Consider the following 27362-nt stretch of genomic DNA (forward strand, 5'->3'; position numbering starts at 1 on the left):
GAATATAAATTCAGTGTGCACACAAGCATATTCAAGCCACTAATTAATTTCTAGAGCTTGGACATCAGTACTATTATTATAAATAGATGCGCACATCGGCAAATAAGCATGCCGAACATAAAATATGGACATGCCAACTTCTGACCAGTATGTTACTTAATGTTCCAGAATTGCTGTACGTTAAAAGTCAGGGTTGGGCATTAGTTCTTTGAATGTTGCTTCTCACATTTAAATTCAACAGTAAAAGTACTGTGACTAGCATCGGTATAAGTTGAGCTGTTTTGCTGTTGCTATCCTGAATAATTTATCCTAGAAACTATTATGAAGCTATAATAATTACTGGTGAATATTATGATTTACAATTAGCTCCCACAATTTACAATTAGGCTTAACTCAAATGTAGACCAAGTGCAATATCAAATAACACTTAAATCAAGTGCTGTGCTTACGTGATTTTTGTGGTGTTGTCAGAGAGCTATAATTTTGGCATCATTAGAATGAAAGCAACAAACATTTTGACATTAAAAAGTTACATTACACAGTGATCAGTTATTCCTATCAGACTGGCTCAGATGGAGAGTGCAGAATGTTTTCACTACTGATATAGCCAACACTCTTCTCAGTGCTGTCATTCTAATTGCTCTTCTACCCCCAGAAAGAAAACGTGCTGCAGAAGAAGGGCACAGCAAAACCCGTAGAAGTACTGAAATAGCCTTGTCAAGTCTGTAGCTTTTTTACTAATGGTAGTTGGGTCCTTTCTCCCCATTTATTCTTAGTCAAACTACCAATAAAATATAACGGTTTAAATAAATTAATCTGTTACTAGGCAACTCTCGCTTCTAGAAGTATGTTTCTCATTAAGAATGTTGGCACTTTTTGATTTCCGGGGTAGAAATGTGTCACACAGTTTTGTTCAGCTTTCACATTCACAGGATACTTTTAGTCAACTGCACATTTAGTGTTTTCTGTTTGCTGTAAGTATCATCATAAAGGGTTAGGACTCTTGTCTTGAAATGTCATGTCATCCTATAGCTCTGTGTTGTTTTATGAGTTGGCTGTCCCCTATTCCCTTACGTCCACAGATTTCTTACCCCCATTCTCCCATTAAGTGTGTTTCTTGATTGTGTCTTTGCTCCCATCAGTAACTACAAGAAAAAGAAAAGTGGCATTATTGGCCCTGGGCCTCCCCTGTTTACAGCACCTCCGTCAGCTGGGTGGAAGTAGGAAGTGCAGCAGCATCTCTGCTTCCTACTGCCTTTCAATCTGAAGAAGGGATTGGGAGAGCTGATGGGCAGGAGCCTGAAAGCATCCAGCTGGAGACTTGAGGAGGAAGCTGGAGAAGGGTGCATGCATACAGGAGCAGGAGTAGAACCAGGAGAGGAACAGCTGCTCTCCAGCTGCATTAAAGGTCTGGCACACTGCAGTAAGACTCCAGCTATTTGTTTCCATGGTGGGAGAGCTGCTATTGGCTGAATAGAAATGGCTGAATTTGAGATGCAATTTTCAGCCTGTAGTTTGCTCGGATACTTTCACTCTATGGTGAGTGTCACGGAGTCCCCGGGCGATGCTCTGGAACTGCTCCTTACAAAGCTAGTCAGGACTGTGGTGAAGTCTCCTCTCCGTGAGCAGACTGTCTTCAGGGCAAGAAGCTCTCACGGCTTCACCTTCCTGGGTCTGACCCTTGGAGCATTCAGCATCCTCTTCCCCTCCGTGCGTTTCCCACAGTGAGTCCGCCCAGGCGGGGTCCTGGGGAAGCCAGAGGGTCCTGCACTCACTTCGCAGTCAGACGTGACTCTCAGCCAGCCAGTAAAACAGAGGTTTATTAGATGACAGGAACACGGTCTAAAACAGAGCTTGTAGGTACAGAGAACAGGACCCCTCAGCCGGGTCCATTTTGGGGGACAGTGAGCCAGACACCCACGTCTGCACTTCACTCCTCGTCCCCAGCTAGCTCCAAACTGAAACTCTCCAGCCCCTCTTCTCTGGCCTTTGTCTCTTTCCTGGGCCAGGAGGTCACCTGATCTTTGTTCTCCAACACCTTCAGTTGGCATCTTTGCAGAGGAGGAGCCCAGGCCATCAGTTGCCAGGAGACAGAGTGCCAGCCATTCTCTGTGCAGACAGTATCACAGGTGACTTCTTGGGCTCTGCAACAATTATACACCCTGATCTCTTCCCCCACCAACTAGATACCTAAGAAATGCATAGGGGAAACTGAGGCACCCACAAAATAATCAGAGAAAACATTAAAAACATTCCCACTTTGTCACAGTGAGTGGTCGCTGGTGTTTCTGGTTCCTGACAGGATGACTAAAGCTGTTAAGCAAGAGAAAAGCAAATGAAGAATAGAGCTAAGTGAAGAAAGATTTTTTTTTTACATAAATTCCAACTTTTTTTCAAAATCTGAGATGTAATTGAAATTCAAGCAATCCTAATGACAACACACTTCCACTAAGAACTGGTGAAAGTTTGAAGCTTTTATGGGTTTTCATGATAACTCTGTGGTTGTCAGAATAATGCAAAGCAAATCATTTGTAGCTCAGATTTGATTTGGTGGCATGTATAGGATCATAGTATTCATTATTCAAAAATTCTCAGTTAGCTCTCTGTAAAATATAAATGTGTAGCTAGGTCTACCTTACTGCCTCTGCAGATGGTGCCTCCAGATTGGAATTGAGAATTGAGGTACATTAGTAAAGCTGGGTGGAGAAGCTTTTCAGGGCTGCTGCTTGTGTTGTACGGTCTAAAACAGAGCTTGTAGGTACAGAGAACAGGACCCCTCAGCCGGGTCCATTTTGGGGGACAGTGAGCTGCTTGTGTTGTACCTGAGGTCTAGTCTACACTACAAACTTAGGTCATAGAATCATAGATTACAGTTGGAAGAGAACTCAGGAGGTCATTTAGTCCAACCCCCTGCTCAAAGCAGGACTAACCCCAACTAAATCATCCCAGCCAGAGCTTTGTCAAGCCTGACCTTAAAAACCTCTAAGGATGGAGATTCCACTACCTCCCTAAATAACCCATTCCAGTGCTTCACCACCCTCCTAATGAAATAGTGTTTCCTAATATCCAACCTAGACCTCCCCCACTGCAACTTCAGACCATTGCTCCTTGTTCTGTCATCTGACACCACTGAGAACAGCCAAGCTCCATCTTCTTTGGAAGCCCCCTTCAGGTAGTTGAAGGCTGCTATCAAATCCCCTCTCACTCTTCTTTTCTGCAGACTGACTAAGCCTAGTTCCCTCCGCCTCTCCCCATAAGTCATGTGCCCCAGCCCCCTAATAATTTTTGTTGCCTTCTGCTGGACTCTCCAATTTCTCCACATCCTTTTGGGTGGGGGTGGGGAAGAGGTGATGGCAAAACTGGACACAGTACTGCAGATGTGGCCTCACCAGTGCTGAATAGAGTTTGGTATCCCTTGCACTCAACACCAGGGGAGGGTACAAGGACCAGAAGGCACCCATTCCCACACCTTTGATTGTTGTTGCAGTGCGTCTGTAAGCAAACTTTCCTTGTTTCCCACCCCCCCCCTCAGCGTTATCGGCCTTTTTGCCCCAGGTTATCTTACTTTTATTTGCTGTCTCGTGTGTTTGTGTGCATAATAAAATGTAATGGACTGAGGAGAAAAGGCTCTTTCTTCATTCCACACATGGTGGTTGGTGGGAGTGGAGTTTACAAGGGAGAAAATGCAATAGAGGAGAGAGTTTGGTAAGGAACAACACAGGTAAGTGTCACATTACTCTGACTCATTGCTGAAACTGGCTTTCAAAGCCCCCCAGGGAGGCAGAGCCTCCTGATGTGCTCTTATTGCCCTAATGTCTGGCTGCTCAAAATTGGCTGCCAGGCAATCTGCTTCAACTCCCCACCACAACAGAAACTTTTCTCCCTTTGTTTCACAGATATTATGGAGCACACAGCAGGCACCAATAACAATGGGGATATTGCTTTCACTGAGGTCTAACCTAGTAAGCAAACAGCGCCAGCAACTTTTTAAAAGTCCAAAGACACGTTCCACCACCATTCTGCACTTGCTCACTCTATGGTTGAACCAGTCCTTGCTGCTGTTCAGGCTGCCAGCATACAGCTTCATGAGCCATGGGAGCAAAGGGTAGTCTGGGTCTCCCAGGATCACGATTGGCATTTCAACATCACCAATGGTTATTTTGCAGTAAGGAAAGTCCCTGCTTGCAGCTTTCTGAAGAGACCTGTGTCCCTAATGATGCGCACATCATGGACCTTTCCCGACCATTCCACCTTGGTATCGGTGAAACAGCCCTTGTGATACACCAGTGCTTACAACACCATTGAGAAGTACCCCTTTGGGTTTATGTACTTTTTGGCAAGGTGATCTGGTGCCAAGATAGGAATATGCATTCTGTTTATTGCCCCACTGCAGTTAGGGTACCCCATCGCGGCAAAACCCTCCACTGTGTCCCGCATGATGCCCAGAGACACTACCCTTCTTAGCAGAAGTCTGTTAATGCCCCTGAACACTTGGATCACAACAGATCCCACAGTAGATTTACCCACTCCGAATTGATGCCCTACTCACCAGTAGCAGTCTGGCGTTGCAAGCTTCCACAGAGCTATCGCCACTCACTTCTCCACTGTCAGAATAGCTCTCATCAGGGCTGCCCAGAGTGGGGGGCAAGTGGGCAATTTGCCCCAGGTCCCGCAGGGGCCCCCACAAGAATGGCTGAGGATCCCTCCCCAGCCTGACATGACCCTGTCTCCGCCCCTCACCCGGAGCCTCAGCCCATCCAGGAGCTTCCCAGAACAGCTGCAGCATTGCTCCGGTGGGGCACCTGAGCTCTGCCCTGCTCAGAGCCGCGTGGTAAGGGGGCGGGGCTGCGAGCTCCAGGCTGAGCTGAGCTCAGCTCCCTCCGCTCGGTGTGGAGCTCGCAGCACTGCCCCTTTACCATGCAGCTCTGAGCGGGGAGGGGCTCAGGCCCCGCCCGAGCCATGCTGCAGCTGTCGAGGGAAGCTCCTGGATGCGCTGAGGCTCCGGGTGAGGCGGGGAGCCGGGGATAAGGGGCTAGGGCCAGGGGGGTTGGCTAAGGGGCAGGAAGTCCCAGGGACAGTCAGGGCACAGGGAGGGTGCAGAGGTGGGGTGGGGGAGGGTCAGGGGACAGGGAATGGGGGGGTTGGATTGTGGGCGTTCTGGGGGTCTGTCAGGACTCAGCGGTGGTGGGGGGGTGAATAGGGGTCGGGGCAGTCAGGGGACAGGGAGCAGGGGTGAGGTCCCAGGGTGGTGATGGGTCTCTGGGGGACGGTGAGGGGACAAGGAGCAGGATGGGTTGGGGATTCTGGGGGGGGCAGGTGGGCAGTCGGGGGGCAGGAAGTGGGTGGGGGTCAGATAGGGGGCAGGGCCAGGCTGTTTGGGAGGCACAGCCTTCCCTACCCGAAAGCTCATTCAGCAGTTTGAGGCTTGCAGAAGAGCCAAGCTGTTAGCTTTTCCATTAGGGCTACCATCCCTTTCACTTCTCAAATGCAAAATTATAGTCTAAATTTAATTTCAGTGCCATAGGGAGATTCATGTCAGGAGAGGGTAGCTTCATTTAAAATTAGCCACTGGGGGAGGGATCACATGAGAAGAGCAATATCCCACCCCCTACCAAGGGAGACCCACCCCCTCCCTCCCCTGCATTCCCTGAGGCTTCAGAGAGATTAATTCAGTGGTTCTCAAACTTTTATACTGGTGACCCCTTTCACATAGCAAGCCTCTGAGTGCGACACCCCCCCTTATAAATTAAAAACACTTTTTAATATATTTAACACTATTATAAATGCTGGAGGCAAAGCGGGGTTTGAGGTGGAGGCTGACAGCTCGTGACCCCCAGTAATAACTTTGTAACCCCCTGAAGGGTCCTGACCCCCAGTTTGAGAACCCCTGGGTTAATTTAATTTTAGCACCTTGTGTCCATTCATGTGCATGTGCTGTTTTGAGCGTTTCAGTTTTCACAACATAGGCTCATCCCAGATTCTGGAACAAGCTCAAATGCTCAGTTTGTGGAGTATGTACATAAGCTATAGTAAAGAAAAACCCACAGTAACCGTCTCCAGTTTGTGAGGGACCTCATGGAGCCAGTCTTTAGGAAACAGATAAATGCATGGTGGTTAAGTCCATTAATGGCTATTAGCCAGGATAGGTAAGGAATGGTGTCCCTAGCCTCTGTTTGTCAGAGGGTGGGGATGGATGGCAGGAGAGAGATCACTTGATCATTACCTGTTAGGTCCACGCCCTCTGGGGCACCTGGCATTGGCCACGATTGGTAGACAGGCTACTGGGCTGGATGGGCCTTTGGTTTGACCCAGTATGGCTGTTCTTATGTTCTAATCTAAATGAACCCAAAGTTATGGAGACAGATATGAGTCAAGGAAGCCAGCAGAGTATCTGAAACCTGGAAAAATCTCTGACTGGATGGGCTCAGGCGTTTGGTCACAAGCTGAGATGGTTCAAAAGTTTTGGATTTTTTTTTAAGCAGAATTTTTTTATTGTTTCTTTAAACAATCAAACACAGCAAGCAGCAGATATTTGGCCACACACTTCTGAAACCCCAAACCATATTCAGGTTTTGGCAGACTAATTTCAGCTTTTCAATTAAAAAAACCACAACAAATTTTGAAGGAAAGCAGACATTGTCCGTGATTTTTTTCTGCTTTTTAAAAACCCCTAGTTTTCTATCCAGAAAAAGTTTTGACAGAAAATATTTGTCCAACCCTTTTAATGAGCTTTAGTGCCTTTTTAGCACTAGCTGATGCTGAGAACCAGTGATACCTTGTAAAGAAGTTTTCTCAAAACAGGGTTTGTGCCGCAATGCAGAAGGTTTATTTTTTCCAGGGCCGCCCGTGGGGAGGGAGCAAGGTTGGCAATTTGCGCCGGGCCCCGCAGGGGCCCCCATGAGAATACAGTATTGTATAGTATTGCAATTTTTTTATGGAAGGGGCCCCCGAAATTGCTTTGCCCCAGGCCCCCTGAATCCTCTGGGTGGCCCTGGCTCTCATTTTAGTATTGCTGTGCTTCAAGTCTGGGGAAAGCTCTTCACACAGTTCCTGGAAAGTGGCCTTATGTATTTGAAAATTCTGCAGCCACTGCTCATGGTGGTCAGCTATGTCAAGGTAATGTGTAACTGTTGCCAGCAACTGCTAATTGCTCCACTCTGTCTTCCAGCAGGGCTGCTTGCTTCCAGCAGGGCATCACATTGTTCTGCGCAGCAGCTCCTGTATCAGCTGTGTAAATACTGCAGGAATAGATACAAGGTATTTGTAATACTCACAACAACAGTGTACAGCTGAACAGGGCCCATGCTTATCATGCTATGGCGTCCACGTGGGTAACCCAGACTTGCAAAAAAGGCTTGGTTTGTTTTCTGTTGATTTCAGGGAGGGAGGGAGGTTTCATGGGAGGCTAATGCCATGTTCCTATAACCACCAGTGCCAATGTTTTGGTCCCATAAAGCATTGCAAGCCCAACCCAAAATTCCACTTGGGTATGTGCACTATGGAATAGCTACCCACAGTGTAGTGCTCCATGGGTCGATGCAAGCTCTGCTAGTGAGAATGCAGTCCACCAACGCAATGAGCATAATTGACGGTTGCTTAATAATTGCTTAAATCGGAGGCTTGATGTTGACTTACATAAAATCAGCTTAACTTTGTAATGTTGTCATGGCCTGAGTTGTGAACAGACAGAGGATTTCAGGACTTTCCTCAGGGAGTTAAGTTCTGCCCTAACATCCCTCATGTCAGTGACCTGGATTTTGGCACTTGTTCCTAGTGGTCAGAGCAGAAGTCAGTAGCCAGGAATTGGAGCCCAAAGTCAGATGCCACAGCCAATGGTCAGAGGCAACGTTAGAGTTCAGGAATTGGAACGGAGGCTCAGAACCAGGTTATCAGGTATTAGGCAATGCAGAGGTCAAGGCAGGAGCTGGCATGGAACAAGGCACACACTACATAGCAATTGCTGAATTTTAAGTTAGGTTGATTTGGAAGAAGATCCAACGCAGAGAAAAGGTCACTACTGACAAAATCAGCGACTCTATGGGCTCCATGCTTACAAAAATGAATTTGGTCCACTATCTCCTATTCTAGTCCATTTTCTATAGCACTTGATCCTCTTTCATTCCATGGCAGCAGTGCTGAATGTGGGGGAAATAATTCCTGTTCCATCTATAGAAAGTAATTTTTTGATTTATTTAGATATCAAAAAACCCAGCTTTGCCCTTTCAGTGGTGGCAATAATACACTGAGCTTCCTCCACATGGATTAGTTGAGGATATTTCAGTAGTATCTGGAGGTATTTATGGGTAATCGCTTTTATGGTCCTGTTAGTGAAGCTGTTTGTAGCCTTGATACCAAGTGATGTGAGTAACCATTTCTGCTTTTAGTTGTATGATCTCTTGCAAATGATCCATCAAACAAAGCAAGCACTCAATAATTTTCTGAATTATACAAACAGTTAGTCCTCCATCTGAGAGCAGAGGGCCTCATTCTCCACTTCATTACACAATCTGATGCTAGTATGACTTCAACAGTAAAACTGGTACAAAACAGTCCTGGCCCTGGTAGAAAAGTAACTGAAGCATTTCTTAGAAAACAAAATGGAGATTTTTTTGTTTTTGTATCATTTCATCTGCAAACAGAAACATTACAATTCCTGACTTGATTTTTGTTCTAAGTTTGATTCAGAGAAGTGGATTCATACTTCGATAATTTCACAGACATTCATGAAATCTCATGTTCCATTATGATTTCATAAGATTGTAGTTTCTAGTATGAAAATCATACCAATGTATATTTGCAATCTTTTTGTATTTCTCATTAAAGCAGTAAGAGGAAAACTCAAAAGGTTTAACTTCTTATCCATGTTACATTGTTTAGATGCAATATATGATTTTGGAACTTACTAGAAGTAAAGCAGTAATGGCAACCACATTCAGTTATGATATCTCTAAAGTTAGAGTGAAGTGCTGCAGTGGGTCAGGCACAATTTCTAAACAATTGAAAATATATATGCAGGGATTATATTAGGTTCCAAACTTGGATAAGACATGAGTCTAGAGTATTTGGCTTAGAAAATTTTTAACACATGGGTTTTATTAACATATACCTCACTCTAACTGTGCCTGCGCAAACAAAAGTGGTTCCACATGGTTGATAAAAAGCATGATCAAGAAAAGGGAAGAAAAATGTTTCAATTTGCCTCGCTGCCTCCGGAAATCTGCAGATTGACGACTGAATTATTTTGCTTCTACTGAAGTATATGTAATCACTGAAGTCTGACTGTATCTCCATTCAAATGAGAGGGGGAATGGCAGATGTATTAAACTAAACAAAACCCAGTCATAACTGCATCTAATGTCTATACATGCAAACTTGAAAGCTTTTCTTCCTTGTGCCACTTGCAATCAATATTCTTCTTGTAACGCTTCATGAGTAAGGATTTGGAGGGTAAGTTGAGAAGTATGGTCAGGTGGTATCTTTATTTAGAGGAACAAGTTCTAAGCAGTACCAAAATTATTTAATGTGAGATGGGTTAAATAAATGTAATATTATGCAGTCACATCTTACCTATATAATTTCTATAATCAGAAATGACTCCCAAAGCCTTCACTAGTATATTCACCTGGAACATTATTTCACCCACCATTGAAATACATCCACTTCTGGAATGTAAAGTGGCACCTCTTTAACAGCACAAAGCAACACTATGCAAAACTTTAGGATGGTGGTCTATTTCTATGTTGAGTGGAATTATGCTTACATACCTAATATATATGTAATAATCTTAGCATTCAGGAAGCTGAGCAGCACTTAAGCATACTGTATGTAGTATGTGTGAGACAATATAGCTAATGCTGGTATAAGTTACTGTATGGACATTACACAGTCACTATTATGTGACAAAATGTTCCTAAATATAGATTTTATAAAGAGGGAGGCACTCGGAATTTAGAAAACGGCTAGTATAACTGTTCCTGGGAATTAGTGCCCCATAAGTCTAACTTCTAACCCTAATAAAATAATGAAACAGAAATTGAGACAGAAAATTACTGATAATGAAAGGCCAGATACGGATATGCTAACTGACCTTGAATAGTCCATTACTCCCTGAAAAGTACCACTGAAATCAATGAGAGTAACTGTAGAGTAAAATACTACTCAGCGTGGGTAAAGTTTTCAGAATCGGGCACTTAGGGGAACAGCAGAATCATGGGCAATATGCAGGTTGGCCTTTCTAAGAATAAATCAAGCCAAACCCAATGTATTCCTTTTTCATGGAATAAAAGGGGGCCTCTGTAATACACCTCTTCAAAGAACATTTCTTCCCACATCCTACCCATTTTGCATCATCCCCGCAACAGGTGGCACCTGTGCTATTTCTCCTACCTCCCCACAAGAGGCTCCAACCTGCAACTTTCTTCTCCCAATCTACAGGTATCTCTCATACTCCTCTCTTTATTCCCTATCCTTCATTCATGGGTAGGTGCCTCATTTCTCTCCTCCAGTGGTAGCTGATTCAGTCCCCAACTGAATGATGAGTGGACCAATATTTTCCTCCCCAACATACCAAGATCTTCAGGGATCTGGGACATGCAGGCAAAGAGGTAGCTGGGGGACCTTCATAGCTTCCTACTATTCCTTCCCCTGCAGTGCAATCCCACACCCAGGCTTCTTTCCCATAAGTCAAGCACAAAGAAAGGGGTGGGAAATGCTGAGAACCTCATTCTCATTCTGCTATTCCCTGGTGGTAACGGTGGAATCTCACTATTGCACCTCCCTGAACGTAAAGCCTCCAGTACCAGGGTCTGTCAGAAATCAGGGCCTGCAGCAAAGCCAATCTCCAGGCAACCTAATGAACTCAGCTGGTCTGCAGTAGGGTACCTGATTGATTGATTGATTGGAAGGGTCAGCAGACGTGCTCTTAAGCCCATGTAGTAGTAGCAGTTCAGTGGTTAGGGACTGGTATATTTAAAAAGTAAGGTCTTAGGTTGATATAGATGGACAGAACTTAAGTTTTGAGTACAATACTGTTGAGATTCCTCTATAGATTTGTATAAAGGTGCTGCTATTCTGCAGTGTTTTCAAACCACGTAAAAAACGAGACAATCTAGAACTGTAAGAGTTAGGGTTAAAGGTGTTAAAGGCCCAGATATTATTTGTAGAGACCTTATAGCCATAATGAATTATAAGGAAGCAGAAAAACTAATTATAATGGCAAATGCCTGGAACAGTTCATTGATATGCACAACCTGGTATTGCTCAATACTGGAGCACCTGCTAGGTTTAATTTGGTGTACGTAACCTTTTCATGTTTAGAATTGGGAGTTGCAACAAGCAATATAGCAAATTAAATGCAGCTGGAAAATCTATAAAGAATATAGATTATTAATAGGAAGTGATCACTTCCCTATGCTAATTACATAGCAAAGCCAAGGTAATGTTGCAAATACTGAAGGAATTCCTACCTGAAGCTTAGAAAATCAAAGCGGGAACTCTTTAAGAGTATGCATGCTGAGATCTGAGTACCAATTGTATATGTGATAATCTAGAGGAATTTCATGATAATATAATAAAGGGAGCTGTAGCTGCAGCTAACCTAGCTATATGTAAGTTATCAAATTGCCACAAGCTCAGAAATCAAGTTCCCTGGTAGAATGAAGATTGTAAAGCAGCAATTAAAGAAAGAAAGAGAAGGCATACACACAAGCAAAAAGTATAATAAATAGCAAGGGTTTAATGACTTATAAAAGATGTAAAGCTGTGGCACAAAGATTTATTAAAAAGGCAGAAAAAGAGAATGGGAGAAAGTACTGTGGAAAGATGAATAAAGAGTCCAAAGTTTGAGATATATATAAAAACGAGTTAAAACAATGAATGGAATATGGAATAAACACACATGTATATCTGGTCTTATAGTAAATGATAAAGTTGAAAGTCCTAACTTAGGAAATGTAGACATTTTAGCAGAAGAGTTCCAAAACGTTGTTAGTGCTACAAATTAAAGTAAAGAATTTTTTGTGAACAAAAAAAAAGAATAGTTTGCTGAAGAAAACTGTGAACTCTTACATGGCTGGGTAGAATATAAAAATCAACTACTGAATGAAAATTTTATCATACAGGAATTCCAAAAGGCTATAGGTAAAAATAGAGCCCTAACTAAAGATAAAATATATAATGCAATCTTAAGAACCTATTGGAAGGGACTGTAAAAGTTTTATTGAAATTATGTAATGTATGGGAAAAGGAATTCTACCGGCAGAACAGAAGCAAGTGGTTGTTATACTGATAGGAAAATCTGGCCAATTACACATAAAACCTGACGCATATAGACTATTTCCCTCACATTATGTGGGAGTAAAATTATGGAAGGAATGATAAATGAGAGCTCAGTAGCATACTTGGAAAAATGAAACTATAAACTGTTTACAAAGTGGTTTCTGGAAAGGAAGATGCACAGTTGATCATATTGTAAGATTAGAAACAGAAATACAAAAAAACCATGAGGAAGAGTGAGTTTATGATAAGTTATCTTTTTGGACATTGAAAAAACATGTGCCATGCTCTGAAGGGAAGGCTTGCTGTATAAAATAGCCACAGCTGGAATAAGAAGAAGAATGTTCTGGTGCATAAGAGACTTCTTAAGTCTCTTATAGAAGTTTTAATCGAACCAGTCTTAATAGAACCAGACAAGTCAGGGCCAGGGTGGCTTTGTTGAATATTTATAAACTTACTAATGACGTTCCAAAGGGAAGCATTATCAGCCCAACCCTGTTTAACATTATGATTAATGATTTCCCAGAGAGTATATGGGCGGGAGTAGGTATTACTGTATTTGCAGATGACTGTGCTGTAATAGGCATTAATAAGACCAGTTATATATTACGGATGCCACACCTTTAACTCAGCTTCTAAATCAACACAAAAAAGAGCCAATTCAACCCCAAGCTCTGTGAATAGCATGTTGTACAGGTATTACGGCTCGACTGTATGTGCTGCAGGGAGCAACTGGAGAAAGGCTATAAACTTAAGGATGAAATTGGTAGATTTAACCTTTTGGGCTAAGGTTAACGGAACTAGTGAAGACAAGACAACTAAATGACTATACGAGTGCTGTTGGGAAGTAAGTAGACCAGAAGTAACTGGGGGCCACAAACTCCCACATCCTAACAAAGTGAAAAGGTGGGTAACAGACTTGTGTGAAAAGAAAGATCTGGAAGAAGTTACAATCTTTAGTCATGGGAAATCAAGCTATAGCTGGACGGTACAGAGAAACAAAGGGAAGAGCAGAATTGTCAAATATGGATGACTAAGAGTTATGAATTTATACATGGCAAACGGGGTCAGCAGTTCCAAATCTATACTGATTGGTCTCTAGAGATGACAACACAGGTAGAGTGAGAATGGCCTTTTGTATCCTTGAATTTGGAATTAAGAGATCTATGAGGCTATCCAATTTTGTAACCATTACGACAGCCAAATTGATGTTGGGCATACATCCTTTATCCAGGTCAGCATCAACTATGTCTGCTATCCTATCTGACTCAGGTATACTGAAAGTTTAATCAATGAAATACTGTTTAATAAGCTTAATTAACTTAATCAATGAAATATTGTTCTTAACCATGGAGATAGTACAATTAGGTAAACATTTAAGTAATAGTGTGTATTCTGGTTTATGCAAGGATACCGGGCAATTAAATGGCAGATAAAGCAGGGAAAAATGCCTTAAAACGAGGAGGTTGATATAAAGATCCCTCTGAGCACACAGGATTTCAAAAGTTTGGTTAAGGAGAACTTAAGAAGGAATGACAAGAACGATGGACCAAAGAGACAAAAGGACAAAGGTTCTATTAAATATGTCCTAAACTTGTGAATAATGGTATACTTAATAGCTATGATAGAAGAAGTGAAGTAACTTTATTTAGAGGGTTAACAGGTCACTGTCACCTGAATAGTATATTTACTGAACAAGCGCAAAGACGGGTTACGCAACACATATGAAATCCAAGAAACAGTTGAGCATCTGCTGTGGCAATGCAGGGAGAATTACACAGAAAGAAATATTTTTATGAAGAACTGAAAGGTGAAAGACTATAGCCTGAAAGGACTGGTGAGAGTACTGGGCAAGTAAGGTAGCATTTAAAAGCATTACTTTGCTTTTTTAAGGATACAGGACTGAGTGAGAAGATATAGATTTTTGCTTATGAAAGAACTGTGGTAGGTGGCAGTCAGAGCCTCACATGCTGAGGCTGCTGTGCCATAAAATGTCAGAAAAAGAAAAAAAAATAGTGGTTTTTCAAAGGATTCACCATGTCTGTGATAGGCCTTGCATCTGCTTGTTCCCAGCCAACCGTCGGGTCTTCATATGAAGACATCAAGAGATGGAGAATCCACCACTTACCTCAGTAGTTTGTTCCAATGGTTAATCTCCCGCATTGCTAAAAATGTGTGCCTAATTTCCAATATAAATTTGTCTGGCTTTAGCTTCCAAACATTGGTTCTTGTTAGGCCTTTCCTTCACCAGATTGAAACGACTTTAGTACCCTGTATTTTCCCCCATGAACATACTTATTCACTGTAATCAGGGGCGGCTCTGTTTTTTGCTGCCCCAAGTATGTCAGTCAGGCGGATTTGGTGGTGTTTCTGCAGGTGATCTGCCGGTCCCGCACCTTCGGCGTACCCACCGCCGAAGTGCCGCTGAAGCTGTGGGACCGGCGGACCTCCCACAGAAACGCTGCCAAAGGCTGCCTCACTGCCACCCTCACAGCGACCGCCAGGCCGCCCACTGCGGCTTGCCGCCCCAGGCACGTGCTTGCTGCACTGGTGCCTGGAGCCGCCCCTGACTGTAATCAAGTCACTTCATAAACTTTTTGATAAAGTAAACACATTGATCCCTTTAACTCTCTCACTATAAGGCATTTCCCCCAGCATTTGAATCATTTTCATGATTCTTTTTAGGGGCTGAGGATGACTGGAGCACTTGGATAGGACACTTTGATTGGGCTGCTGAGGGAGCAGCGATTTATTTTTTTTGATCCTACTGGTGAAAGGAAAGGCATGCCTGTCCTCCCCAGCTACAGGCAGATTACATAGCCCAGAAAGAGGCATTGGAGCAGCAGTGAAGACTGGGCTCTGGCAGCATTTGCAGACTGGAAATGCCAAGCCAGGAACATACTCAGAGACTATGGCAGTCAGCAGTGAAATCCTTGCTGAGATGGGACAAAGCAGAACAGGATGGCCTAGCACAAGACCACTTCATTTCTAGTACAGTCCAAAGGAACATCCAGATACAACTGCATAGGGAAAAAGCATGAAGCTGTCATGCTAGCGAGTGAAATGGAGCAGATTGGTGGGTTGGAAAAGAGTGAGGAAGCAACATCAAAGATCTGGGGCTCCAGAGGTCAAGGGCCCAGCAGTGAAGTGGAAGGGATCAACAAGACAATTAAAAGCCTGCAGATAGCAGTGAAAATATTGATCAAGGAAGTTAAAAAGCTTCCAGTGGAAGAATAGCAGGTGGCACCACAAAAACAGAAATTGCCAAAATCAAAACAAGCAGTATTTCAATGAAGAGGAGCAAGCCAACACCCCAGATAGAGGCCAGTCAGGCACTGGAATGAATCAGTGGATGCTGCAGAAGAGCAAGACTGCTGGATATGTGGAAGGTCTGGGGATTTTTATACAGGGTGGCCCACTGATTAAAACTGATATTGTATAGTCAGGGACAGGGAATAATGCCCATCTGCAAATTCATGGCTACTGAAGATTTATATGTCATTGTAGGAAGTGGTATCTGTCTGCCTGAGAAGATAGGGGAGTCTCATGTGAGATCATAATGAATTTGGGGGCACAAGTTTCTGTGTTATCTGAAAGCCTCTGAAGCGAAGCTTCTAAGGGAGAAATCTCAGAAATTCTCTCCTTACTTTGCGGTGGCCAGGGTGGCAAATGGCCAAAGACTGGATGTAAGGGGCAGCTGGCAAATCACTATAGAAACTGACACCTTTAATTTGGTAATAGATTTTGTTGTGGCCTGGGTCACGTATCAAGAAGCAATGGTTTGAATTGACTTGCTAATGAAGTATGGTGGATAAAACGTGCACAATAATTGGCAAATTAATTTCTGTAGTTTGCCAGAACAATGACAGTGGTGTATGTATGGTAATTGTGGGAAAGAAGGTAATAATTCCCTCAAGGGTAATGGTGTTGGTTGATAATTCCAGGACAGATAGTAGGTATAGCAGATAATGATAGACTAAATAGGGTGTCAGAAGATGATGGAGAAAAGTTAACAAGACAGAGATCCTGTCTTACAGCAAATCAAATGCAGCCTCTTAGCTATCTAGCCAAATAGCCAGGGTTCAAACAATAGCTCAAGGAAGCCCATCCTTGTCTTTGTGTTTCAAGTACTGCATCTGACCAGATGGGAAATCTCTAAGAAGCTCACAGCCAGATATCAGCCAGGCTCTACTGGCCATGATGGAGAGTGTCTGTGGAGCAATGATGCTTAATCTGCACTGATTGGGCTGCCAGGAAATTGATAGGTCCCACCTCAGAGCATCCCTAGTTACACCAAGCGATGTTGTCTCTCAAAAGTTACTTATCTATCATGATATGGAGATGTCAGATCACTATGAAGATTGTGGTTGCATAACTAGTTCTGCTGTTTATTCTGTTATGTAGATGTGGGGATTTTTCCAAAGGGGGAGCAGTGTAACTGAATTACTGTGCTGGCTGGGTCCAGGTATCCACAGACAGCACCAAAAGGATGTGGTTTATCCCAGAGAAGGACCATGGACTTGGGAAGTAACCCTGAATAGGGGGTTGGAGGTGGAAGAGGGGGCAGTGAAAGGGCTTGGAGAATCAGCACTAGCAGCAGAAGTGGAGCTGTCTCTGTCCCCCCTGCCAGTAATAAGCATGTGTTCTTTTGTTACAGAGCTTATGCCTGCGTCATCATTCTGGGAACTCTGCATGCTTGTGTTGACCCATAGGGTCACGTAACAGAATACTGGTATTTAATCTCAGCACTGCTATATACAGAGGTAAAATCACCTCCCTACTGCTACTTGTTACTCTCCTGTTTATACATGCAAGGATCACGCTCACTCTTTTTTTCCACATTATCTTTCTGGGAACTCATGTTCTATTGCTTGTCCACTATGATGTCTAAATCAGAGTCATTTTTTTCCAGGATACAGTCCCCCATCCTGCAGGGATGGCCTGCATTCTTCATTCCTAGCTGTAGAACTTTGCATTTGCCTGTATTAAAACACATTTTGTTTGAATAAGCCCTTCTTAGCATGTGATTCAGATGACTCTGACTGCTTCCTGTGCCCCTAAATCATGATAGAATCTCAAACAACACATCACACATACAGTATTCATGTTCAGTAAGCTCCTTCATGTACCCTTGAAAGCGGGCAACTTAGGTCAAGAATGCAACTTTTGCCAGAGTTGGCCTTAATAAGCTAAACTAAAAGCCCAAACTAGGAAATGCTCAGTGCTCAAAACAGCCCAAACCACAGTCATCCTGCCTAGAAATCAATCAACCCAGCAAAGACAACATTGGATATGGTTTTCAACCAACTTTTTTTCCAGCCTTCTAGCAGTAAAACACATATTGGAACCAAATGTTTAAACCATGAGTGATTATTGTGGGCAGTGTGACATGGGAAACGTTTGCTCATTAGTGATCTATCTAAACTCATTTGTGGCTTGGACATCCTCTGAACTCCTGAGGATATTTCTCTGATCACACTGCCCCACTGCCTCTTTTTTTTTGCTTGACTGGGAAGCTACAGCTATGTTAAGTAGCTACTCTTGTAAAATAGGTTTAGCTAGCAAGGGTTAAATACATTTTATTGGGTCATGTTAAAACCATTTTCAATTCCATGTTTCTGACTGGTCCTTACTGACGAAGAAAGACATGTTTTAACTCATATTAGCAGAGTATATTCTTTCTAGTGTTTTAAATAAACACTGAAGAGATTTGAGCTCCTCCTCAGTCTCCACCCTTCTCCCTCACCACACCTCCTTCTTTAAAAATTGATTCAGCTCACACACACGTGTTCTCAGCATGCAAGCTGGTTGGACAGCCCTGCTTCCTTCCATCTCCCTGTCAAACAATCAGTCCCTCCAATTTACCAGTCACAGCTCAGCTCAGTGCACTTCCCCAGTTACTATAAAAGGCCATGTTGGTTTTTAAGCAGATGTTCAATGGAGAGTTCTGCTTAAAAGACGATGGAATTATAGGATTCCATAATTCTCATGCAAAAAGTACCCCAGAGCCAAGAAGGCAAAAGAAATAATTTCTAGTTAAAACTATATATTTTCTCTTAGCAAAGCAATTGATGCATAAAATACTGAATGGTATGGACAATGGTCTTCCATTTGAGAAAGGTGGGCCTGATTCTCAGTTCCTCCCTTCCTGTACTTGGAGCAAGAATGGAGGTATGGGAAAAAAGTGGCTTTAAGACGTCTTTTCACTCCACATATTTTGAGGGCTGGCAGTGGCCTTCCTGACCCCCAGTTCAAATAACCCTCAGGAGAGCTATAATAACCTTAAGCCACCTCTGTGACAGCTGGGGAAACCGTCTGCACATGAGGCTATTTCCACCCACTTTGAGGCCCTTTGATTTTGCCAGATGGAGTAAGAAGTCATTAGCGTAGCTGTGAATTGGGCCCATTAACTCATGGCATTAATAGATGAGTTACTGAGCACCCTTCTAGGAAAAAATCCATCCATTTCTGTTATTTCTCATTGATATATTCCTTTATAACACGGAAACATGGACTATTTGCCATGCATGTTTTCTAAATGTGACTCAAATGTGAATTAATATTTCATGTTGTGATATATCCATGCATATCTATGAAATATCATTCCCATATGATTTAATTTTACTGCTGTCCCCCAATTCAAACCTCAAATGTGCAGTAATAACAAACAACAAATAACAAACCTCTTTCTGAAATGTTTCTGATGCTTGTTAAAGCCGTGGGTGGTAAATTCAAAATTGTTAAATTATTCACCAAGTGAGGTTCTTTTAGATGAAATGGGAGTTTTCAGACATTTTAAAAAGAAAAGAAGAAGAAATGGCATCTATACTCTGTTCCTCAACTTTTCCAAAGTTAGAGTGACAAACTTATGGAGTCTAAGGGCTTGACTACATTTGCAAGTTAGAGCGCATTAAACCAGCCCTGGGCACGCTAACTCCTGAGGTGTCCACACTGACAAGGCACTTAAAGCGCCTGGACTCCGCAGCTGGAGAGCTCCTGGTAATCCACCTCCATGAGAAGCATAAAGTTTGATGTTCCCCGGGTGTCAGTGTGGATGATGTATTGCATTACTGCGCTGTGATTGGCCTCCGGAAACATCCCATAATCCCCTGAAGTCAAGTGGCCACTCTTGTCATTGTTTTGAACTCAGCTGCAGGTATGCGGATATCCCCTTTCAAAGCTCCGTTTCTGACAGCCAGCGTGCTTATCTGCTCCGGGACAAAGCAACCATTGCTGTGGAATGCTGCTGCTGTGAGTGCGTGTGAGAGAGAGAGGTGGGGTGGGAGGAGGGTCTGCTGCTTACAAGACAGCATGCTGACACATCCTGCCCCCCAAAACACAGTCTCTCCCCCAAATACACACAACGCACTCCCTGTCACACTCCACCTCCCACATTTGAAAAGCACGCTGCAGCCACTTGCACACTGGGATACTACCACAGTGCACTGCTCTTTGTGGCTTTGCAAGAGCTGCTAATGTGACCAGGCCACTGCGCTTGCAGCTGACACTGTAAACACACAGCAGCGTTTTCTCTGCTGTGGACTTCGAAGGCTGGTTTAACTCCCAGTGCTCTACATCTGCAAGTGTAGCCAAGCCCTAATTTTTGTCTTGTCACTCTGTAAATGATCCAAATCTAGAGAAGATAAAAAAAAATTAGAGAGAAGAAAAAGAAAAAAATGGTTGGGAGGAAAAAAATGGGGGCCCTTAATGTCATTTGTTGGTTACATTCAATGGGGAAAAAAGAATAAAAAAGGGTCAGAGTGTATGGGGTAAAAGCAAAAATTAAAATTTTTGGAATTGAGCAATTTTGAAAAACATTTGTTTTTTAAAAATTGAGCACAATTTAGTTTCAAACATTCCAGAGAAAAATTACATAAAAATGGCATTGTCCCATTCAAAAAACATCATAGACTTTAAGATCAAAAAGGACCATTGTGATCACCTAGTCTGACCTCCTGCACATTGTAGGGCACAGACTCTTACCTACCCACTCCTGTAATAAACCCATAACCTCTGGCTGAGTCACTGAAATCCTCAAATCATGGTTTAAAGACTTAATGTTTCAGAGAATTCCCCATTTACACTAGTTACCTGCAAGTGACCCATGTTCCATACTACAGAGGAAGGCAGACAACTCCCAGGGTCTCTGCCAATCTGACATGGTGAGAAAATTCCTTCCTGACCCCATGTATGGCGATCAGTTAGACCATGAACATGTGGGCAAGACCCAGCAGGCAGATACCTGGGAAAGAATTCTCTGTAGTATCTCTGAGCCCTCCCCATCTAGTGTCCCATCTCTGGCTGTTGGGGATTTTTGCTACTAGCAGTCACCAGTGAGCCACATGTCGCTGTGGGCAGTCACATAATACTACCCCCTCCATACACTTTTCAAGCTTAGTCTTAAAGGTAGTTAGGTTTTTTGCCACCACTGCTTCCCTTGGAAGGCTGTGTCAGAACTTCACTCCTCTGATGGTTAGAAATCTTCGCTTAATTTCAAGCCCAAACTTGTTAATGGCCAGTTTATATCCATTTGTTCTTGTGTGAGCATTGGCACTAACTTAAATAACTCTTCTCCCTCCCTGGTATTTATCCCTCTGATGTATTTATTGATAGCAATCATATCTTCCATGAGCCTTCTTTTGGTTAGGCTAAACAAGCCAAGCTCTTTGGGTGTCCTCTCATAAGACAGATTTTCCGTTCCTCTGATCATTCTAGCTCTTCCCTGCACCTGTTCCAGTTTGAATTCATCTTTCTTAAACATGGGAGACCACAACTGCACACAGAATTCCTGATGAGCTCTCAACAGTGCCTTGTATAATGGTATCAAGTATCAGAGGGGTAGCCGTGTTAGTCTGGATCTGTAAAAGCAGCAAAGAGTCTTGTGGCACCTTATAGACTAACAGACGTTTTGGAGCATGAGCTTTCGTGGGTGAATACCCACTTCGTCGGATGCATGTATTCACCCACGAAAGCTCATGCTCCAAAATGTCTGTTAGTCTATAAGGTGCCACAAGACTCTTTGCTGCTTGTATAATGGTGCTAACTGGGGCTGTCAATTAATCGCAGTTAACGCTCGCAATTAAATACCATTAATCCCAATTAATTGCAGTTTTAGTCACACTGTTAAACAATAGAATACCAATTGAAATTTATTAAATATTTTGGCTGTTATTCTACATTTTCATATATATTGATTTCAATTACAACACCGGAATACAAAGTGTATTTTATTTTTGTTTACAAATATTTGCGCTATAAAAATGATAAAATAAATAGTATTTTTCAATTCACCTCATACAAGTACTGTAGTGCAATCTCTTCATTGTAAAAGTGCAACTTATAAATGTAGATTTTTGTTTGTTGCATAACTGCACTCAGAAACAAAACAATGTAAATCTTGTCCACTCAGTCCTACTTCTTGTTCAGCCAATCATTAAGACAAACACATTTGTTTACATTTACAGGAAATAATGCTGCCCTCTTATTTACAATGTCACCAGAAAGTGAGAACAGTCATTTGCATGGCACTTTTGTAGCTGGCACTGCAAGGTATTTACATGCCAGATATGATAAGTATTTGTATATCCCTGCATGCTTTGGCCACCATTCTAGCGGACATGCTTCCATGCTGATGATCTCGTTAATATATATTCCTTTAATTAAATTTGTGATTGAACTTGTTGGGGAAGAATTGTATGTCCCCTGCTCTGTTTTACCCGCATTCTGCCATATATTTAATGTTATAGCTTGGAAAGATGACCCAGCATATGTTCATTTTAAGAACACTTTCACTGCAGATTTGACAAAATGCAAAGAGGGTACCAACACGAGATTTCTACAGATAGCTACAGCACTTGACCTTCCCACCTAAACTCCTGTGAAGCAAAAGGAAAAACTAAACAAAAAATAATAAGAAAAGAACAAAAAACCCAAACACCAAAAACAAAACCAGAAGATCACACACTCCTTCTCCCAACTCCCATTTTAAACTCCCCAGTTTACAGCTCTGTTTGTGGGCTCCTGTGCCACTGCACCACTGTCACTGAATGACTGTTTCATCATTTTTGATGAAACACCAGTTTTCAGAGGGAAAATGTTTGGGGTTAAATTTTTTCACCAGATCTTCTTTGATCCCTTTTTTTCTTGTGCAGGGACACAGGATAGGCCCTTAATGTGTAAGTGACCACTGAGGTAAGTCTGAAGGACTGCATGATTGGGAGAGGAAAATAAAAAGGAATAGAAGTTTGTTTTTGTTTTTCCCTTGAGGATTGCTACATTGCGACAGACCCCTTTTCATCTTTCTCAGATGGAAGACTATGTACTCAGTGTACTGACTTCTTTACTGGAAAAGGAGAGTGAATAGCTACATGGCCATCCATATTAAGAAAGCATCTTCAGTAGTTGAGCTTAGTTGGCACTAGAGAAAGCATATTTAATATGTTAGTTGGACCAAACTTTGTTAATGATTGCTGGAGCTATTTGACCTCTTTTTAGGATGCCTGAAAGCGATCCAGTTGCAAGCCAGCACAAGGAACAGCTACCAGTTTTTCACCCAGCCCAGATATAATTTATTTTCTTACCTCTAAGAAGCAACAGGAAAACTGCAGGTGACAATCATGCTCCAAATTTTAAAATTCTCTCATGTTTTTTTTCCAATAATTCTTATTGGTCTTGCTTCCATAGCCCATAAGGCTCTTCCCCAGGTGCTCCCTCGGGTTGCTTGCAATGGTAGGGGGCAGGGCTAAACAACCGTGGGGCTCACTTCCAGTTTATGCCTTAAGTTCCTAAAAGCTCATGCTTCAGTGTGTCAGCTGGCCACCTTCACTGGTCAGGAAGGGACTTCCCCCACCCCCAATTTTTTTAGGGGGAAAACAGGATCATCTCCACCCCTTAAGTATCTGGGATGGCCATGGCTGAAGATGGGACACGGGATGAGGAGGTACAGGGCTCTGACATGGCACTGAGCATTCTGTGTCTCAGGTGCTTGGCTGGCTGATTCTTGCTTGCATGTACATGGTCTAACTGATCACCATATGTAGGGTTGGGAAGCAATTTTACTCCATGTCAGATCTTTGGTTGGTTTTTTTTGGTTACTTTGTTTTGTTTTTGCGTTCCTCTGCAGTGTCTGGGTGCGGGACATTTGCTGGGATTATCTGGATATGTTTCACTTATTCATTTCCCTGCCTTTGTGGTGGCATCAGGCACTAATGCACCTCAATCTCTCCTATTCTCTGCCTGTGGCATATTACTCTGGGGAGAATTCTGTGCCACTGCACACATGCAGAATTCCTGTCCCCCACAGATTTGTTTTAGCCGCAAAAAATACATTCTTCTGAAGCAGTGCTGCAGTTACATCTTTCGCCACCAGCAGTTGTTGTGGTGCCAGAACAGAGGACCGTCAGTTCAGCGGCAGTAGCAGTCAAAAGCTGATAGGGAGGAGAGGCTGCATTAATCACAGCACCCTTCTCACTGGGCCAGGTGAGGAGGCACAAGATAAGGGAGAACAGACAGAGCAGGGCACATGGGGATGTTGGGAGGGAGTCACACAGAACGAGGTTTAAAAGGGGTAGTGGGGGGGGACAGATTGGGTGGGGCTGAGTGGGGGTGGGGAGGTGCAGGCTGGGCCGGCTCCAGGCACCAGCATTCCAAGCTGGTGCTTGGGGCGGCAATCTGCAAGGGGCAGCAGTCCCTGTTGTTTTGCTCCCAAGCAGCGGCTGAATTGCTGCTGCAGACAGCGGGGGCAGGCCGTGTGTCCTTAGGCCGGCAGGCACGTTTCCACGGTGGCAGCAATTCGGCGGCATCTTCTATGTTTAGCTGAAGCCGCCGCGGACAGCTAAACATAGAAGCTGCTGCTGAATTGCTGCCATCGCGGAAACGCGCCTGCCTCCCTAAGGGCACACAGACTGCCCCCGCCGTCCGCGGCGGCAATTCGGTGTGCTGCTTGGGGCGGCAAAAACTGTAGAGCTGGCCCTGGGTGCAGGGACACAAGGGGATCATAGAATCATAGGAGATTAGGGTTGGAAGAGACCTCAGGAGGTCATCTAGTCCACCCCCCTGCTCAAAGCAGGACCAACACCAACTAAATCATCCCAGCCAGGGCTTTTGTCAAGCCAGGCCTTAAAAACCTCTAAGGAAGGAAATTTCACCACCTCCCTAGGTAACCCATTCCAGTGCTTCACCACCCTTGTAGTGAAATAGTGTTTCCTAATATCCGACCTAGACCTCCCCCACTGCAGCTTGAGTCCATTGCTCCTTGTTCTGTCATCTGCCAACATTGAGAACAGCTGAGCTCCATCCTATTTGGAACCCCCTTTAGGTAGTTGAAGGCTGCTATCAAATCCCCACTCACTCTTCTGCAGACTAAAAAAGCCCAATTCCCTCACCCTCTCCTCATAAGTCATGTGTCCCAACCCCCTGATCATTTTCTGCTGGACTCTCTCCAATTTGACCACATCCTTTCAGTAGTGAGAGGCCCAAAACTGGACGCAATACTCCAGATGTGGCGTCACCAGTGCCGAATAGAGGGGGAAAGCACTTCTCTCAATCTGCTGGCAATGCTCCTAATAATGCATCCCAATATGACATTAGCCTTTTTGGCAACAAGGGCACACTGCTGGCTCATATCCAGCTTCTCATCCACTGTAATCCCCAGGTCCTTTTATTCAGAACTGCTGCTTAGCCAGTCGGTCCCCAGCCTGTAGCAGTGCATGGGATTCTTCTGTCCTAAGAGCAGGACTCTGTACTTGTCCTTGTTGAACCTAATCAAATTTCTTTTGGACCAACCCTCCAATTTTTCTAGATCACTCTGGGCCCTATCCCTACCCTCCAGCATATCCACCTCTTCCCCCCGCTTAGTGTCATCTGGGAACTTGCTGAGGGTGCAATCTATCCCATCATCCAGATAATTAATAAAGATTTCTGAGGTGGGGGTGGGGACACATGGGGATGGGGCAAGGGTGGCTGATGAGTGGGAGTGCAGGGACACATGGGGACAGGGGCAGGTCTGCATGACTGAATGGGAGAGGCTAGGAGTCAGCCAGGGTCTGCATGGGGGAGGCTTCCCAACTCCCTAACAATCCCCCTCAAAAATCTGTTCCATACTTCTCCCTCCCACACCCAACAAGCCTCTAGGTTTACTCCCAGGTTCCTTCCCAGCAATTACTTCCCTCTCCCTCAACTTCTCCGTTACCCCTGACTCCCCCGGGTCTTTGCACTGTTTCTGAAGGATGTGGGAAATATGTTTCTGTATTGCAGTTTAAATGAATTATTACTCAAAGTTCAGCATTAATATGCCTAGTAAGAAATCTATTTGTCAAAAAACGTTTCATGAATATTTTTTGTTGTCTGTATTGTTACAGACATACTTCTGACAGGTATTTTGAAATAAATTCCCAAAATACTTGAAACCGGAATGATTAGATTGTGTTATTATGACAAAGTATGCAGAATTTTAAAAAAATGTGATTGTGTACAGAATATTTAATTTTTTGGCACAGAATTCCCACAGTAATAGCACATAATAGTCTAGTCTCCTGAGGGCTGTAATACTTTGGCCTAATTTCAGTTGTTGGCTTTAGTGTAGGGGTGCTGGGTGGCTTTGGTGGTTTACAGGAGGTCTGATTAGATGATCTAATGATCCCTTCTGGCCTGAAACTCTATTATTCTATACTTAACTCATTCAAAGTACAGTTGTTCCATATCTTTAGAATTAGACATTCCCAGCTTTTTTTCAATGACTTCAAATTCCTTGCTAAAACTGTGGCGGCCACTCCTTTTCTCAGCATAGTAACACAACATCAGCTTACACTATGTTCATATTTCATGTCTTTCAACACATTTTAGAAAACCAATGCTCTTAATGACTTCTTAAGCTGTGTCAATGTTTCACATAGCAGGAGATATATTGGTAAAGATAAATTCTTCCAGGAGTGAATAATGTACAACTGTTTCGAACACTAACAGCAACACCCTGTCTTTCCCCCTTTGCATTGCTGACCTTGGCTAGGATTGTCCACAATGCAGTCACTTTTCAGGAACTTGCAACAGGTGGAATGAAAACTGTCTGATTCAACACGGGTGTTGAGGTAACTTATTAATATGCAACTCTAGAAGATGAATATTTACTGTAAATAACCTATTCAGCTGCATAAGTGGTTGTCATTTATATTTGCGTTATATTTTTTTAAGTTTGCTTCTTTTTTGTCAAGGGAAAATACCGGGTCTGTAATACAAGACTCTAGTCATCAGCAGCAATCAATAGAAATTATTGTTAATAGCAACCCTATAAAACTACTGTTTGTTTATCTGAGTTCAGATTCAAACAGACTGGCACAGTTGTCAGATGTGGCGTTCATTTTGTGTGTGTTTATGTGAGAGAGAGAGAGAGAGATTTAGCAGCTACAAATATTCACATCTACCAAAATTGCATCCACAAAACTGGAGGCTAGATTGAGGCCTTTTGATCTCAAGCTGATGGAGGGAGGGGCAGAACCACCTAGAAACTTTTTAAAATATCTTTTTTTCAGGGCTTTTGTCTCTGGAACCTCTAGCTCAAACAACCCCAAATCTGGTTCACTAACCCTACTCTGCACCCACCTAAGGCACACCAAATTTTAAAGGTTTCAGACTAGGCATGTCAATTTTAGAGGGCTTAGAAATGTTGACCTTTAAACAAATGTCACTATGCAACCTTTACTATGGTGGAGTTCCCATGCCACAATAATTTCCTATTTTAAAGCCTAAATTCAACCAAAATATCTATAGCTATAAAAATGAGACATGAGTGCAGATAGAGAAACCAATGTTATTTAATTGATTAAATCATGCTAAACTCTATACAATTCATTTCAATTGGGTGGTTTTATTCACCCGTGTATCCTGTTATCTTGTGTTCACATTTCTGGTTTCACTGGGCTCTCAGACAAAGTATTTTTACATAGAATTTCTGTGGCTTGATGTTCCACTGTCCTATTTTACATTTATTTAAAAAAAAAGTCATACATTCAATTCTGATATAGTTTCTTTTGGACTCACCTCGCAAATTCATTGTTCAGTTCTTGGCCCAATACAAAAAGGCATTGTGTGTGTGT

Source organism: Mauremys mutica, chromosome 3 (assembly GCF_020497125.1).
Source record: "Mauremys mutica isolate MM-2020 ecotype Southern chromosome 3, ASM2049712v1, whole genome shotgun sequence".
Taxonomy (NCBI): Eukaryota; Metazoa; Chordata; order Testudines; family Geoemydidae; genus Mauremys; species Mauremys mutica.